The 15,179-nt window shown below is 37.5% G+C and overlaps 1 protein-coding gene across 6 annotated transcripts in view; it reads left to right on the top strand.

The window, feature by feature from the left end:
• The window catches only part of UBE3A (ubiquitin protein ligase E3A), a 93,045-nt gene that overhangs the window by 45,977 nt on the left and 31,889 nt on the right, over nt 1-15,179 (top strand). The window lies entirely within an intron of this gene.

Genomic DNA, 15,179 nt, shown 5'->3' with positions numbered 1-15,179 from the left:
TAGAAGCATGAGAGGAGTTTTCTTCGTACTGGCTCTGAGAACCTGCTCAAGCTCCTTGGGGTAATTCTCGTAAAAACTCTGGGGGCTCCCTTATGACTGGCCCCTCCCCCTGGAGTTTTTAACTCCAGATTTTCTCAAGGCTGAGCCTCTGGGAGTTTGTCAGTACAGTTAAGGTTTTTCTGTCCTGTTACAGGTTCCTGCTTGTGGGTCTCTGCTTCAGTAAAAACTATGACTCCCTATATGTGCCTGTCTCTCAGTATCAGAGACATTTGGCCTTATGTGCCTTCCTCGTTTAGGGATCCAAGAAGAGTTGTGCAGTCCTTTCGTCTCTTCATCTTTTTATTTGTTACTGGATTGGAGTAATTACTTTCCAGCTTGTGGAACCGGAAATCAGAAGCTGAGATGTAGCTTAGATGCTCTTCTGTCTGTGGAGTGGAAGAAAATATTTATATACAACTCCAAATTAAATATACTTATATGTGTATAAAAACATTTTTGGATTAAATAATGTCTTGAAATACATTCTGAAGTGAAAGATACAAAATAAAGATAGCTCTTCTGTTTTCAGGATTCTCTCCTATGGGTTCTGATACCATGTTCTTGTTCTACAGATAGAGCCTTTGCATATACTTTTGTGTGCCTCTGATACTCCCAAGGAGCTGGGAGATATCCTGATACCTGTTTGCCTTTGTGGTTAAGTACTAGAAAAAAATAGTTAATTGACACTGCTTTCTAGATAGTATCAGGAGAGAAAATGAAGAATCCTCACTGAGGTTCTGAAATTTGCTAGGTTCTGAGAATGTAACTGTAGATAAATGGTCAGATCATGTGTCTCAGGGAGCTTACCATGTAATTAATAGGCACTTATTATAAAGTGTACTGAAAATAGGTACAGGTTACTGTGGGAGCAGCAGTCATGATCCTGAAATGATACTAAGCTGAGTCTTTAAATAGAAGGAAACATGCTTCTGGTTCATGCTAGGGATGAATGCCTCTGACAGAGTCTTCTCAGAAGGCATAGTGAGCACAACCCTGCTATTTTGTTGAAGTACTCCAGCGAAGCAGTTTTTAGGGTCAGTGCGAATTTATGTTTTATTTATTATGTTGTACATGTCCTTTAAAGATTTTAAGAAATGTTAGAATAGTTTACAGTCCTTCTCCTAGAATACTTTGTGAGGATTAAAGAGCACAATGTGCAAAACCCACTCACGATGTTAATGAATTTTTATTGTTATTGATGTTTCTTGCATCAGTTTCCTCTTCTTTCCTGCTACTTCTTCACTCTGTCTGGTCTCTAATAGTAGTCATTACCTAACTAGATTGCCTGCCTCCAGTTTTGTCACTTTTGGTCCCAGTTTAAAACATGGGATTATCATAAAAGGCAGATTTGACTTAGTCATTGGCTTACTGAAAGCCCTTTAATGACTCCTGCCGCAGATGTTCTTATCTAGTGGTTTATGAAAAGTGTGTGAATATTCTGAAACTTCTTGCCAGATTAAGTATATATGCATTTTTATGGGAAGAAAGTTCCTGACCTTTGTAAGAGTACTTACCTGCTGGCTAAAATCTGAATTCCTTATCATGTCTTAGAAATCCTCCTGTAATCTGGCCTGTCCCTGCCTTTGCTTAGTCTTTGAGCCCTTGCTTGAACTGTATGCTACTGAACTGCATCCAGTGGTCTTCTGCCTTCACTCACTCATTTCTCTCTTATCTGAAACAGTCTTCCCACCCTCAGTGTCATCTGTTCCCCAGTCATCCTTTGCAGTTCATCTTGGCCAAATGGCTTCTTTTTATATTGCCATGCCTCCTGAGTCCCTGTGATGTTAAAAATCTTCTGGGTTCCCCCTGCCCCCCAACCCTTGAACAGTTCCCTGAAGAAAGAGCCCATAAAAAATAGCCATAAGACCTGAAATAATAGTTCTGTTTTCTCAGGCAGAGTTTGAAATATACTGAGGAAGACATTTGGAAGTCATAAGGTATTGCTAAAGCCTTGAAAGATGAAAGTGTCCAAAGAGAAATACAAAAGAGAAAATGTCTAGTGGCTCGTCCCTGGGGAGTATAAGCATTTCTAGATTAGGAAGGTAATTATCTGAAGAATAGCCAGAGAAAAAGGAAGTCAGGAAATAGTGTCCTGAAAGCCCATAGTCAGTAAATTCCAAAAGATCTACATTTCTTAGCAAGGTTACATAAATTTGATACACAGTTTTAAGTTTGATATAGCCCCATTTGTCTATTTTTGCTTTTGTTGCCTGTGCTTTTGGTGTCATAAAGAACTCATTGTCCAAATCTCATGTCCTGAAACTGTTTCCTTATGTTTTCTTCTAGGAGTTTGGTAGTTTCAGCTTGTATATTTAGGTTGATCCATTTTGCGTAAACTTTTATATTGTATTGTATAAACTAAGGGTCCAGCTTCATTCTTTCTGTGGGGATATTCAATTTTCCCAGCACCACTTGAAGAGACTTCTTTCCACATTGTGTACCTTTGGTACCTTTGTTGAAGATGATTTGACTGTTATGTGCTAAGGGTTTATTTCTGGATTCTCTGTTATGTCCCATTGGTCTGTATGTCTTGTCTTTATACCAGTACCATGCTGTTGTGGTTACTGTAGCTTTGTAAGGATGTTTTAAATCAGGAGTTGTGAAGCCTCTGGCATTGTTTTCTCTCTCAAGATTATTTTTGCTATTTGGCATCCTTTGAGATTCCATATGAATTTTAGGACTATTTTTTCCTATTTCTGAGAAAATGTCATTGGGATTTTGATAGGGATTGAATTGAATCTTTAGATTTCTTCAGGTAGTATGGACATTGTAACAGCACTTCAGTTTTGCAGTCAGTGAACATGGGATATCTTTCCATTTGTTTGTGTCTTTAGTTTCTTTCAGCAGTGTATTGTCATTTTCAGTGTACTAGGCTTTTGCCTCCTTCAATAAGTCTGTCCATAAGAATTTTATTTTTTATGCTGATATGGAGGGGAATATTCTCTTAATTTCCTTTTCAAGTTGTTCATTGTTAGTTCATAGAAACAAAACTGATTTTTGCATCCTGCAACTTTACCAAATTCATTTATTAGTTTTAACAGTTTGTGTGCGTGTTATCTTTATGGTTTCCTCTGGGCAGAGATGATTTTGTTTCTTCCTTTCCTATTTGTATACTTTCATTGGTTTTGTTTACCTGAATGCTCTGATTAGGATTGCCAGGAATCCTGTGTTGAAAGGAGAGTAGGCATCATTGCCTTGTTCGTGATCTTAGAGGGAAAGCTGTCAGTTTTTCACATTGGGCATGATAGTGACTGTGGACTTTTTATATGGCCTTTATTATGTTGAGATAATTTTCCTTCTGTGTCCAGTTTGACTTTTTGTTATGAAAGGGTATTTGTCAAATGCTTTTTCTGCATCAGTTGAGATGACCATGTTACTTTTTGTCCTTCATTTTGGCAGTTTGGTATATGACATTGATCGATTTTCATATGATGAAACATCCTTAACATTCCAGGAATAAATCCCACCTGGTGATGGTGTATAACTTGAACGTGTTGTCAGATTTTGTTTCCTAGTAATTTATTGATTTTTGCATCCATATTCATCAGGGTTATTGGTGTGTGTTTTTCTTGTCTCATCTGTCTTTCATTTTGGCATCAGGATTATGCTGGCCTCATAGGTAAATTTGGAAGGGTAGCCTTCTCTTCATTTTTGGGGATGAGTTTGAGAAGGATTGGTGTTAATTCTTCTTTAAATCTTTGGTAGAATTCTCCAGTGAAACTATCTTGTCCTGGACTTCTGTAGAAATATATACTCATTTTTTTAAGGTTATTCAGCTCATTGGTGTATCTTGTTAGTGGTCTCTTATTTTGGTCTCAAATTTTGAAAATTTGCATTTTTTCTTGGTTTAGCAAATGATTTGATGATTTTCTCGAAATTCCCCCCAAACAACTGTCGTTGGTTAGTTTTTCTCTTCCTCTGTGCTCTATTTCATTTCTTTGTAATCTTCATTGTTTCCTTCTAACTTTGAATTCGTTTGTTTTTTGGTTACTTGAGGTCTAAAATTAGGTTGTTGATTTGAAGTCTTTTCTATTTTTTAATGTGGGTATTTACCACTGTGAACTTCCCATGCTTCCGCTGTGTCCCATACATACATTTTGGTATGTTGTGTTTCATAGTTGTTTCTTTCAAGGTATTCTGTAATTTTTTTTTTTTCTCTGATTTTTTCTTTGACCCATTGGTTGTTCAGACTATGTTGTTTAATTTCCATAGTGGCTATTCAGGTTTTCCTTTTGACTGTGATTTTTTATTTCATTCTATTGCAGTTGGGAAGGACACAGTATGCTCACCATCTTCTGAAATTTGGCTAAAATTGTGTTTTGTGGCATGGCATGTGCTCTTTCCTGGAAAACGTCCATGTGCAATTGAGGAAATGCAGGTTCTGCTGTTGTTCTGTGCAGCATCTTTTATTTGATTGTTAGGTCCATTTGGTCTATTATAGTGTTCAAGTCCTTTGTCTCCCAAATGATTTTGTCAGGTAGATAGATATACTATTGAAAGTGAGATACTAAAATGTCCTGCTATAATTGTTACAGTCTGTTTCTTCCTTCCATTCTGTCAGTGTTTCCCTAATTTATTTCAGTGCTCTGCACATATATTTTTAGTTGTATCTTTCAGTGAATTGACCATTTAAAAAAAATTATATGTTATGTCCTTTGTTTCTTAATGAGAGTTTTTAACTTATAGGTCTTTATTTTCTCATATTATCTGCCTTCTTTAGGTTATCACTTGCATAGTATGTTTTTTCTTTGTTTCACTTTCAGTTTGTGTGTGTGTGTCCTTGTATCTGTAAAGTAACTCTTCTGTATACAGCTTTAGCTGGGGTCTTGCTGATCCTGTTCATGACTCCAGTTGTCTCACTGTATCTCACTCTGCACACTGCTCATTGAACCCATGGTAGACAAGGCACAAGTGGGGAAGCTGGAAGGAAACTCAAGGAGCCCTAGGACTTACAGACCCATGTATTCTCTATTCTCGCCTGGCTGGCGCAGCAGCCGAAGCAGCAGACCTGCTGTGCTCTCTCCTCCCGTGGCTGGCCCCATGGGCACAGCCGTGACGCAGCAGAAATGCCGCCGCTTTCTAGGTGGAGCTCACATGTGCTGACAGCACACAGCAGCCTGTGACCAAGCAGTGCCTCATGATGCACATGCATAGTGCGATCAATGATCTCAGCTGCTGCGTGCTCACTGTTTACAAAACCTGGGGCAAAAGAGCCTGCACACGCCGTCTTGGTTGATTTACTCTCTTCCCCACAGTTGGGTTTTTCTTTTTTTTAATAGCCATTCTGTATCTTTCGATTAGGAGTTTAATCCATTAATATTTAAAGTACTGATAGGAAAGGATTTACTATTGCCATCTTGCTAATTGTTTTTTGTATATCTTATAGTTATTTTTTTCCCTTTTTTCCTGTGAGATGTCTTCCTTTGTGTTTTGTTGGGTTTTTTTTTTTTTTTATAGTGACATGCTTTGATTCCTTTCTTTTTTTTTTAATTTTTCCATTTATTTTTATTAGTTGGAGGCTAATTACTTTACATCATTGCAGTGGTTTTTGTCATACATTGAAATGAATTAGCCATGGATTTACATGTATTCCCCATCCCGGTCCCCCCTCCCACCTCCCTCTCCACCCGATCCCTCTGGGTCTTCCCAGTGCACCAGGCCCGAGCACTTGTCTCATGCACCCAACCTGGGCTGGTGATCTGTTTCACCCTAGATAATATACATGTTTCGATGCTGTTCTCTTGAAACATCCCACCCTCGCCTTCTCCCAGAGTCCACAAGTCTGTTCTATACATCTGAGTCTCTTTTTCTGTTTTGCATATAGGGTTATCGTTACCATCTTTCTAAATTCCATATATATGTGTTAGTCTTTGTGCGTCTTTTGTAAGTATTGTCTTTCTGTTTGTGTGCTAAGTCATTTCGGTCGTGTCTGACTCTTTGTGACCCTATGGACTGTAGCCCACCAGGCTCCTCTGTGCATGAAATTCTCCAGGCAAGAATACTGGAGTGAGTTGCCATTCCCTTCTCCAGGGGATCTTCCTGACCCAGGGATTGAACATGTGTTTCCTGTGGCTTCTATTACAGGCAGCTTCTTTACCACTGAGTCACTGGGAAAGCTAGTGTTTACCATTGTGTTCACCATGGTGATTACATAAAGTCTTACAGTGGTAGTGATGTATTTTAAACAACCGATTATTTCAGTTGCATACAAAAACTTTACATGTTTCTCCTTCTTGTTATGACATAAATCACACCTTTTTGTATTTCATATCCGTTAACATATAGCTGAGTTTAAAACAGCAGTTATTTGTTTGTTTGACTGTGTCAAGTGCTAGCTGCAGCACTCAGAGTCTGTTGTGTCGTGTCGGATCTTTTGCTGTGGTGCGTGGACTCTGGTTCTGTCTCTGGTTGTGATGTGCGGGCTTGGCAGTTGCGGCCCGAGAACTCAGTTGCTTGGCAACAGACAGAATCTTAGTTTCCTAACCAGGGTTGAACCTGCGTCCTCTGCCTTGTCAGGTGGTTTCCTAACCATTGGACTGCCAGAGAAGTCCTTATAGTGGAGTTTTTTTTTTTAATGTTGTTCTAACTCTACCTGAATATAAAGTGATTTACTCATCACCGTTGCAGTATTACAGGATTCTGTTTGTCTATAAATTTACCTTTACCCGAAGGCGTTGTATTTTCAGATGCTGTTTTGTCGTGTATCCTTTTGCATTTCTTGTAAGGCAGGTTTAATGGTGATGAACTAGCTCAGCTTTTTTTTTTAATGCTAGGAGGTCTTTATATCTCCTTTGTGTTTAAAGTCAGTTTTGCCAAATAATAGTGTTTTTGGTTGGAAGTTACTTATTTCCAGCACTGTGATTATGTCATCATACTCCTTTCTGGCCTGCAAGATTTCTGCTGATAAGTGTATTTGTAGTCTTATGATAGCTTCCTTGTGTGTGACCAGGTGTTTCTGTTTAGTAGCTTTCAGAGTTCTCTCTTTATTTTTTATTTTGCATCTTAGTATGTGCCTCTTTGGGTTCATCCTAATTGGAGTCCTTTGAGCCTCTTAAAATTGAGATGTCCATTTTCTTCCTCAGATTTGGGAGGCATTTGACTATTAGTTTTTCATTTAGCCTGCTTCATTCTCTCTTCTCTAGCTGGTATTCCCCAATACATATGTTGGTCAACTTGATGATATTGCATCTCGTAAATCCATTTGACTTTCTTCACTTTTGTGGTTTTTTTCTTTTTTGCTTTTTTTCCTTCTGACTCAGGAATTTCAAAGACTCACCCGTCAAGTTCATTGATTTCCCCCCCCTCCCTTAGGCTTGATCAAATCTGCCATTGATCCCCTCTTGTGAATTTTTCAATTCAGTTATTATATTCTTCAGCTCTAGAATTTTTGTTTGGGTTTTTTTTTTGTATTTTCTTTTTGTTGATGTTCTCATTTTGTTCATGCAGCATGATTGCATCTAGTTTTTTATTTATGTTCTGTTGTACTTTGTTTCCTTATGGCAGTTATACTGAATTTTTTTTTGTCATTTTAATTTGTAGAACTCATCTCTTTAAGGTCATTTTCTAGAACTTTATTTTGTTTATTTGACTGGGTCATGATTCTGTTTTTTGTGTCTTCTTGTTGTGGATTTTTCATTTGGAAAACACCTCTCCCGTTCTTCATGGACTGGCTTCATAGAGGAGAGGACCACATCGTTCAGCGTAGCTAGAGAATCTTGGTACCTCTAAAATCTTTTAGGGGGTGCATCTTCTCTGGACTTGTCCTTATAATTTCCCAATTGAAGGGGTTTATTATTGTTTTTTTCCAAGAGTGTGTAGTCTTTTGCCTTCTCTTGTGTCTTTCCGTCACATGTAAGGTTCTCTGGGGCTGCAGCAAGCCAGACCTGCCTTTTGTTTTCCTCAGCATCCAGTGTATGCTGGTGCCAGTTCTCTGAGTTAGGCTAGATGGAAACTAGTCCCTTGTGTAGCTGCTTGAAAAACTGGAATGTTGGACATAATTCTTCTCTCTCTCTCTTCTTTTTTACCCCCTTACCCAAGGGTGATGCTACAAGTTAGGCTTTTCATCACTGTTGTGAACTGTGCTACTTGGGGAGAGGTTGAGGCAATTGATATGGAATAACTTTTCTTACACATTTCTGGCTAGTTTAGTCTTTGAGTTTGCTGGGTTTACCTACAGCTTTCTAACTGGTTTTGGAGGTCTCAAAAAAGTTTTAGCATCACATATAAGTCAGAGTTTCTGTGGGGGAATTGGTCTGGTGCCTCCTTTTTCTCTTGCTGGCTCAGTTCTGGTTAGTTTTTTATGTTTTCTCAGATGGTTTACTAATTGTATAGTTCAGTTGATGGAGGAATATACCTATGGGTTTATTTATCATCTATACAAAACTAACATTGATATATATTAAATAATCTTTAGTATAAATTAAAAGATCTGTCTTAATAATTTTTTCACCCTAACACTGAAAGAACTCTAGGTGTTTTCTCAGCAGTGTATATTGAATCTATTAAGTTTTTAAGTATCTCCAAGGTTTTCTGAGCTCGCTAACAAAAAGATTGTTTTATAGGTGATCCAGCTATCTAGAATTGCAAAGTAGTCAGCCAGCCAGATCTTTATCACAGAAATTACAGCATATTGCCTGATCCATGGTAGACACGCAAGTGTATAATTAGTCACGGAACAAGTTTTGTCTTGATTGTCTTTGAATTAGAAACAGAAATCAAAGACCATATTTCATGATCATCACAGAATTAGTAGTTGTTGTATAGTAATGCCAACATGTGCTTTGTATTCCTTTCCCTTTCAGATCTTAATTGGAGGGAGATGGATGGATATATTTTATTGTTTGTTTATTATACTTCACTCTAAAATGTCACGCTGTTTAAAAAACCAAAAGATTTTTTAAGATGAGTAATTTTATATAAATGTTTATATTACAGTTTCTGTGTATACTGTGTAAGAAACTATTTAGGCACTGAGATTATAAACCTCAGTAAAAGAGTACTCAGCAGTTACTGTTAAACATATTTCTAAAGTAAAGTATACCAATTTAAGTAAAAACTTTTTTGTGGAAACTATATCTTATTCTGTAGTTAAATGTAGTTGATGGCTGTTTATTTGATCTGCTCTCTAAAAAAGTTGCAATATGGCAACAGTGTTTTCCCCACATGATTTAAAAATTTACAAACAAGCAGATAAGTTGATGCCACATGCCTGTCATCTTTGTTGTTGTTCACTTGTGTCTGACTCTTTGTGACCCCATGAACTGCAGCACGCCAGGCTTCCCTATCCTTCACCATTTCCCAGAGGTTGCTCAAATTCATGTCCATCGAGTTGGTGATGCCATCCAACCATCTCATCCTCTGTGGTCCCCTTCTCCTCCTGCTTTCAATCTTTCTCAACATCAGGGTCTTTTCCAGTGAGTCAGTTCTTTGCATCAGGTAGCCAAAGTATTGGAGCTTCAGCCTCAATCCTTCTAATGAATATTCAGGACTGATTTCCTTTAGCATTGACTGGTTGGATCTCCTTGCAGTCCAGGGGATTCTCAAGAGTCTTCTCCAACACTACAGTTCAGAAGCATTAATTTTTCAGCACTCAGCCTTCTTTATTGTCTAAATCTCACAACCATACACGACTACTGGAAAAACCATAGCTTTGACCATATGGACCTTTGTTGGCAAAGTAGTGTCTTTGCTTTTTAATATGCTGTCTAGGTTGGTCATAGCTTTCCTTCCGAGGAGCAAGAGTCTTTTATTTATTTATTTATTTTTTCCATTTATTTCTGTTAGTTGGAGGCTAATTACTTTACATCATTACAGTAGTTTTTGTCATACATTGAAATGAATTAGCCATGGATTTACATGTATTCCCAATCCCGGTCCCCCCTCCCACCTTCCTCTCCACCCGATCCCTCTGGGTCTTCCCAGTGCACCAGGCCCGAGCACTTGTCTCATGCACCCAACCTGGGCTGGTGATCTGTTTCACCCTAGATAATATACATGTTTCGATGCTGTTCTCTTGAAACATCCCACCCTCGCCTTCTCCCAGAGTCCGCAAGTCTGTTCTATAACCCTATATGCAAAACAGAAAAAGAGACTCAGATGTATAGAAGAGTCTTTTAATTTCATGGCCGCGGTCACCATCTGCAGTGATTTTGGAGCCCAGAACAATAAAGTCAGCCACTGTTTCCACTGTTCCCCATCTATTTGCCATGAAGTGATGGGACCAGACGCCATGATCTTAGTGTTTTGAATGTTCAATTTTAAGCCAACTTTTTCACTCTCCTGTTTCACTTTCATCAACAGGCTCTTTAGTTCCTCTTTGCTTTCTTCCGTAAGGGTGGTGTCATCTGCTTATCTGAGGTTATTGATATTTCTCCCTGCAGCCTTGATTCTAGTTTATGCTTCATCGAGCCCAGCATTTCACATGATGTACTCTGCATATAGGTTAAATAAACAGGGTAACAGTATACAGTCTTGATGTACTTTTTTGCCTATTTGTAGCCAATCCATTGTTCCGTGTCTGGTTCTAAATGTTACTTCTTGATCTCCATACAGGTTTTTCAGGAGGCGGGTAAGGTGGTCTGGTATTCCCATCTCTTGAAGAATTTTCCGCAGTTTGCTGTGATCCACATAGTCAAAGGCTTTAGCATAGTCAGTGAAGCAAAAGTAGATGTTTTTCTGGAACGCTGTTGCTTTTTCTGTGATCCAACAGATGTTGGCAATTGGATCTCTGGTTCCTCTGGCTTTTCTAAATCCAGCTTGAGGATCTGCAGGTTCTTGGTTCATGGACTGTTGAATCCTTGCTTGGAGAATTTTGAGCACTGGTTTGCTAGCATGTGAGATGAGTGCAGTTGTGTGGTAGTTTGAACATTCTTTGGCTTTGCCTTTCTTTGCAATTTGGATGGAAACTGACCTTTTCCAGTCCTGTGGCCACTGCTAAGTTTTTCAGATTTGCTGGCATGTTGAGTACAGCACTCTCACAGCATCATCTTTTAGGATTTGAAGTAACTTAGCTGGAATTCCACCACCTCTACTAGATTTTTTTCATCTCATTTGTCATCTAGGTTCTGCTTTTATTATTTACATTGCTTTGTCACATATCTACCCTTCTACTATTATTCATCAATCCATCTTTTTATCCCCATACATTTCAAAGTCACTGACATCCCTTTCCCTGAAGGTGAAACCTTAGAGAAAGATTCTTAGAGAAAGATTTCTGCAAAGTTTTCTAGAGTAACTTGCCCTCCACATATGATTTATCCATAGAACATTTACTTGTAGGACTGTCTTACTGATTTGTAGAAATAAAATAAGTCAGTGGAAAGTACTGCTTGTTTTAAATGTGTAAGTAATGTTAAGAGTCAAGAGCATTGAGAGCACTCTTACTAGATGGTTTCACAGGATTTGATAAGAAGTACCTTTTATAAAAAGTCAATATGTTATAAAGTACTTGGTTTGTTTTTTGCATAGAATAAAAGTAAGATGTAAGGAAATTATAGAAAGTAAGCCAGAACCCATCTTGGGATGGTTTTGAATGACCCATAAGATGGAACCAGTAGGGAAAGCACCTTTCTTCATATCTTTCCTGTTTTCTCATTTTCTTCCTCCTCTTTCTCTCTCCTTGTCCCTTCTTTACCTTTCCTTTCCTCCCTCCCTTCTTTCTTCACATTTGAGGGAGTTACACATTTTATTGCACTGATTTGCTGATTGAAAAGAGTGAGGAGGCCGCATGATTGGATGGAAGCATCACTGGAGGGCACAGTCTCTAAATTAAGAGTTGGGAAATTGTTTCTGTCATGTGGTATTTATTTTGGGCTCTGCAGGCTAGACTACAATCTCTGAAAACTACTCAACTATGCTGCTTTAGTGTGAAAACAGCAGTAGGCAACATGTAAATGAATGAGCGTGGTTATGTTCTAAGTAATACTTTGTGGATGCTAAAATTTGAATTTCATGTAATTTTTACATGTCACAAGATGTTATTTTTTTAACTGACTTTCTCAACCATTTAAATTTAAGAACAATTCTTAGCCTACAGAGCTTTTAAAAAAAGAGGTGACAGATTTGGTCCATGATCTTTGAATTGGTAACTCTTAATATATAGGGATTAATCTTGTACAGGTTAATTACCAAAATGTCATTATTAGCGTACACATTTCCCAATGTCGAGACCTTTTTATATGCTCTTAATTAGATGGGGATACGGAATTGTGTACAGGTAATTCCAGGTGTCAGTGAAGTGAAGGAAGAAAAAATGCTTGATCCCACTGATAACATGGAGATTCTGGCTTGGCCTTTCAGTCTTGTCTCATCAGTCTAGCTGCTGTTTCTAAGTCTTGGGGCAGAGAAGTGGATCAGATAGAGGGGCCTACTCTTAAATCTATTCTTAATGGTATTAAAGGCCCAAGGTTTGGAGTCAAACCTGGGTTCAGATCTCTTATAAAATGTGTGACTAGTTACGTAACTCCTTTGACCATAATTATAGACTTTTAGGATGGTAGTAACAATTATAACAGTAACGGTGGCTAACACATTGTGCTTACTGTGTGCTATGCAGCGTTCTAAGGACTTTTTATATATATAGAGAGAGAGAGAGAGTAACTCATTCAGTTCTCTCACAGCCACAATAATCCTGTATACCATCATTTTTAAGATGAGGAAACTGAGACACAGGAGGTTTAAGTAAACTTATTCAGGGTCACATAGTTATTAAGTGGCAGAGCCAGCATGTGAACTTGGACAGTCTGGCCTGAGTGTGAGCTTTTAACTTACAGGGTTTACTATCTTCCAAAGTGAGAGTATCTGTAAAATGCCTGACATGTAGGTCTTCAAAAAATAGGTATGTTTACTTTGCTGAATAGAGTGCTACCTGTTCCTCAAGAAGCTTGTGCTCTTGTGTGATGCCAGATATTCCATAAATATGAGATTCAAATTATGGTTTTTCAGAATGCATTTTACTTTTTTTAGTTCCATACTATTTATGGGATTTTTTTTCCATAAAAGTTTTTTAGTACTACTATTGTTAAGAATTGGAATTGAAATGTATCACCTTCTGTAAGACAGTATAGTAGCCTTAGACTCTGAAGCTGGAAGGCCTCTGGACTCCTGTTTTTATCCAAGTTCTGCAGTTTATGTGACCTCGGATACATGATTTGACTCTGTGTCCCTTTTTGGCTGTAAACTGACAATAATCCTCAGAGTTATGGAACTCAGATGAGATAACCTATGTCATAGTGCCTAGCAGTGTGTCCAGTATGTTACCAGCTATTCAATAAATGCTTGTACTATATAGCTTGTATATAAATGCTTTGCTTTCAATAAATGCTTTGCTCACCTCCCTGACAGATTTAGAACTGAAATGAGCCTTAAAGATTGGAAACTGAGGCTCGATAGTACAGCTACTTTGAGACTTAAAGCCAGTTTTCTGATTTCTCAGTCTTGTTCTGTTTTTAGTGTTCACACTTGTTTATGCATTGCATTCAAAAGCATTAATGTATATGAGTTTTTTTTTAAAGGACAAAACCTGACATTCTTATTAAAAGTAGCTAAATTATTTTTGGTATTTTGAACTTTGAAACTAATCTTCAAAAAATCATATTGATAATTTAGTAAGCCTGGAAGCCATTCAAATCATATATATGAAGTTTTAAAACCACTAACATTTCCCCATTCATATTCATTAATTTTAAATAAGTACTGTTAGAGAAAAAATAACTTACAAGCAACATGATAGAATAATTTTAAAAACCCATCCCATCACATTCAGAGAAATGGCTATTAACACTTTCAAATAAAAATGGCTAATTATGACAGTACTTTGTGACTGACTTTAACAATTGATCAATTAATGATCTATGCTAAATTCAGATCTTGATAATTTTTATTTATTCCATTGTGTGGATGGTTATCAGTTCCTTTTAGTAATCTACTATTTTTATGGTATGTCAGTTTTTTCCCAGGCTTTATAGAAACATCATATTTTGCAAAGCTGTCCTATATCACCAAAAATGGGATCTTTGGTTCATATGGTTGATCCTCATATTCACTTTTAAGACTTTCGATGCATGTTAATAATTTACTTCCAGAAAGAAAATGCATATTTATTTACATTCTCACTAGGGAAAGCTGTTGCATTTTTGAAGAAGCAGCAAAGTGTGGCATAAATCTTACAGATCCTTTACTTCTCTTTACATGTTGTCACTTTAATATTTTGCACAGTGATATATTTGGAATAATATATTTTAATTTTCAGGAGTGGAAATATTTATAACTGCATATAATAAGATATCTCAAGTCATGTTCATGCAGTTTTTAAGAGCATTTTGTGGGTTTTTCTTTTTTCCTCTGTTTGCATGTAGTGAGTGGTAAATTTGCATGGAACTTCTGAAAAACAGAGCGGCAGAATGAATTGAATGTGTTTATTACTGTTTGTCACTTACCTTGATAGTTTAGAGACAAAGTCCTACTTTTGAGACAAAATTGAACTTACTGATGTGTCCCTTATTTGTCTTCTTGTGAGTTCTGTTTCTCATGATTAACAAGATGTATCTCACGATTAACAAGATGTAAACTCTAATACTGTTTGCCATTTAGTCCTTCATGTTTGTGAGATATAATTATAAGAACATCTTAAGAATTAAATTAGGTAAATTATTTTTTCTAGTTATGATTATTTGATGTTTTTATTCCTACATGTGTATTTGGAACCAAAAGGAATAGCTATGAGTTATGATTTTTTTTTAATCCAGTAGACTACTCAAAGTTATGTTCTTCTTATAACATCAATAGTAGTAGAAGTATATAGATCTTAAGATTTGAATAAACAGTAAAGATAGAAATCTAGTCCAGCTTCTTACTTGATGAAATAACCCCTTCTTCAGTATTCTTGCTGGGCTTCCCTGGGTGGCTCAAATGGTAAAGAGTCTGCCTGTAATACAGGAGACCCGGGTTAAATCCCTAGATCGGAAACATCCCCTGGAGAAGGAATTGGCAGCCCACTCCAGTTTTCTTGCCTGGAGAATTCCATGGACAGAGGAGCCTGGTGGGCTACAGTCTCAGTTCAGTTCAGTTCAGTTGCCCAGTCGGGTCCAACTCTTGGTAACTCCATGGACGGCAGCATGCCAGGCCTCCCTGTCCATCACCAA

This window comes from Odocoileus virginianus, chromosome 16 (assembly GCF_023699985.2).
Source record: "Odocoileus virginianus isolate 20LAN1187 ecotype Illinois chromosome 16, Ovbor_1.2, whole genome shotgun sequence".
Taxonomy (NCBI): Eukaryota; Metazoa; Chordata; class Mammalia; order Artiodactyla; family Cervidae; genus Odocoileus; species Odocoileus virginianus.
The sequence above is the reverse complement of the archived record's forward strand: the minus strand, read 5'-3'. Positions and strand labels throughout refer to the sequence as shown.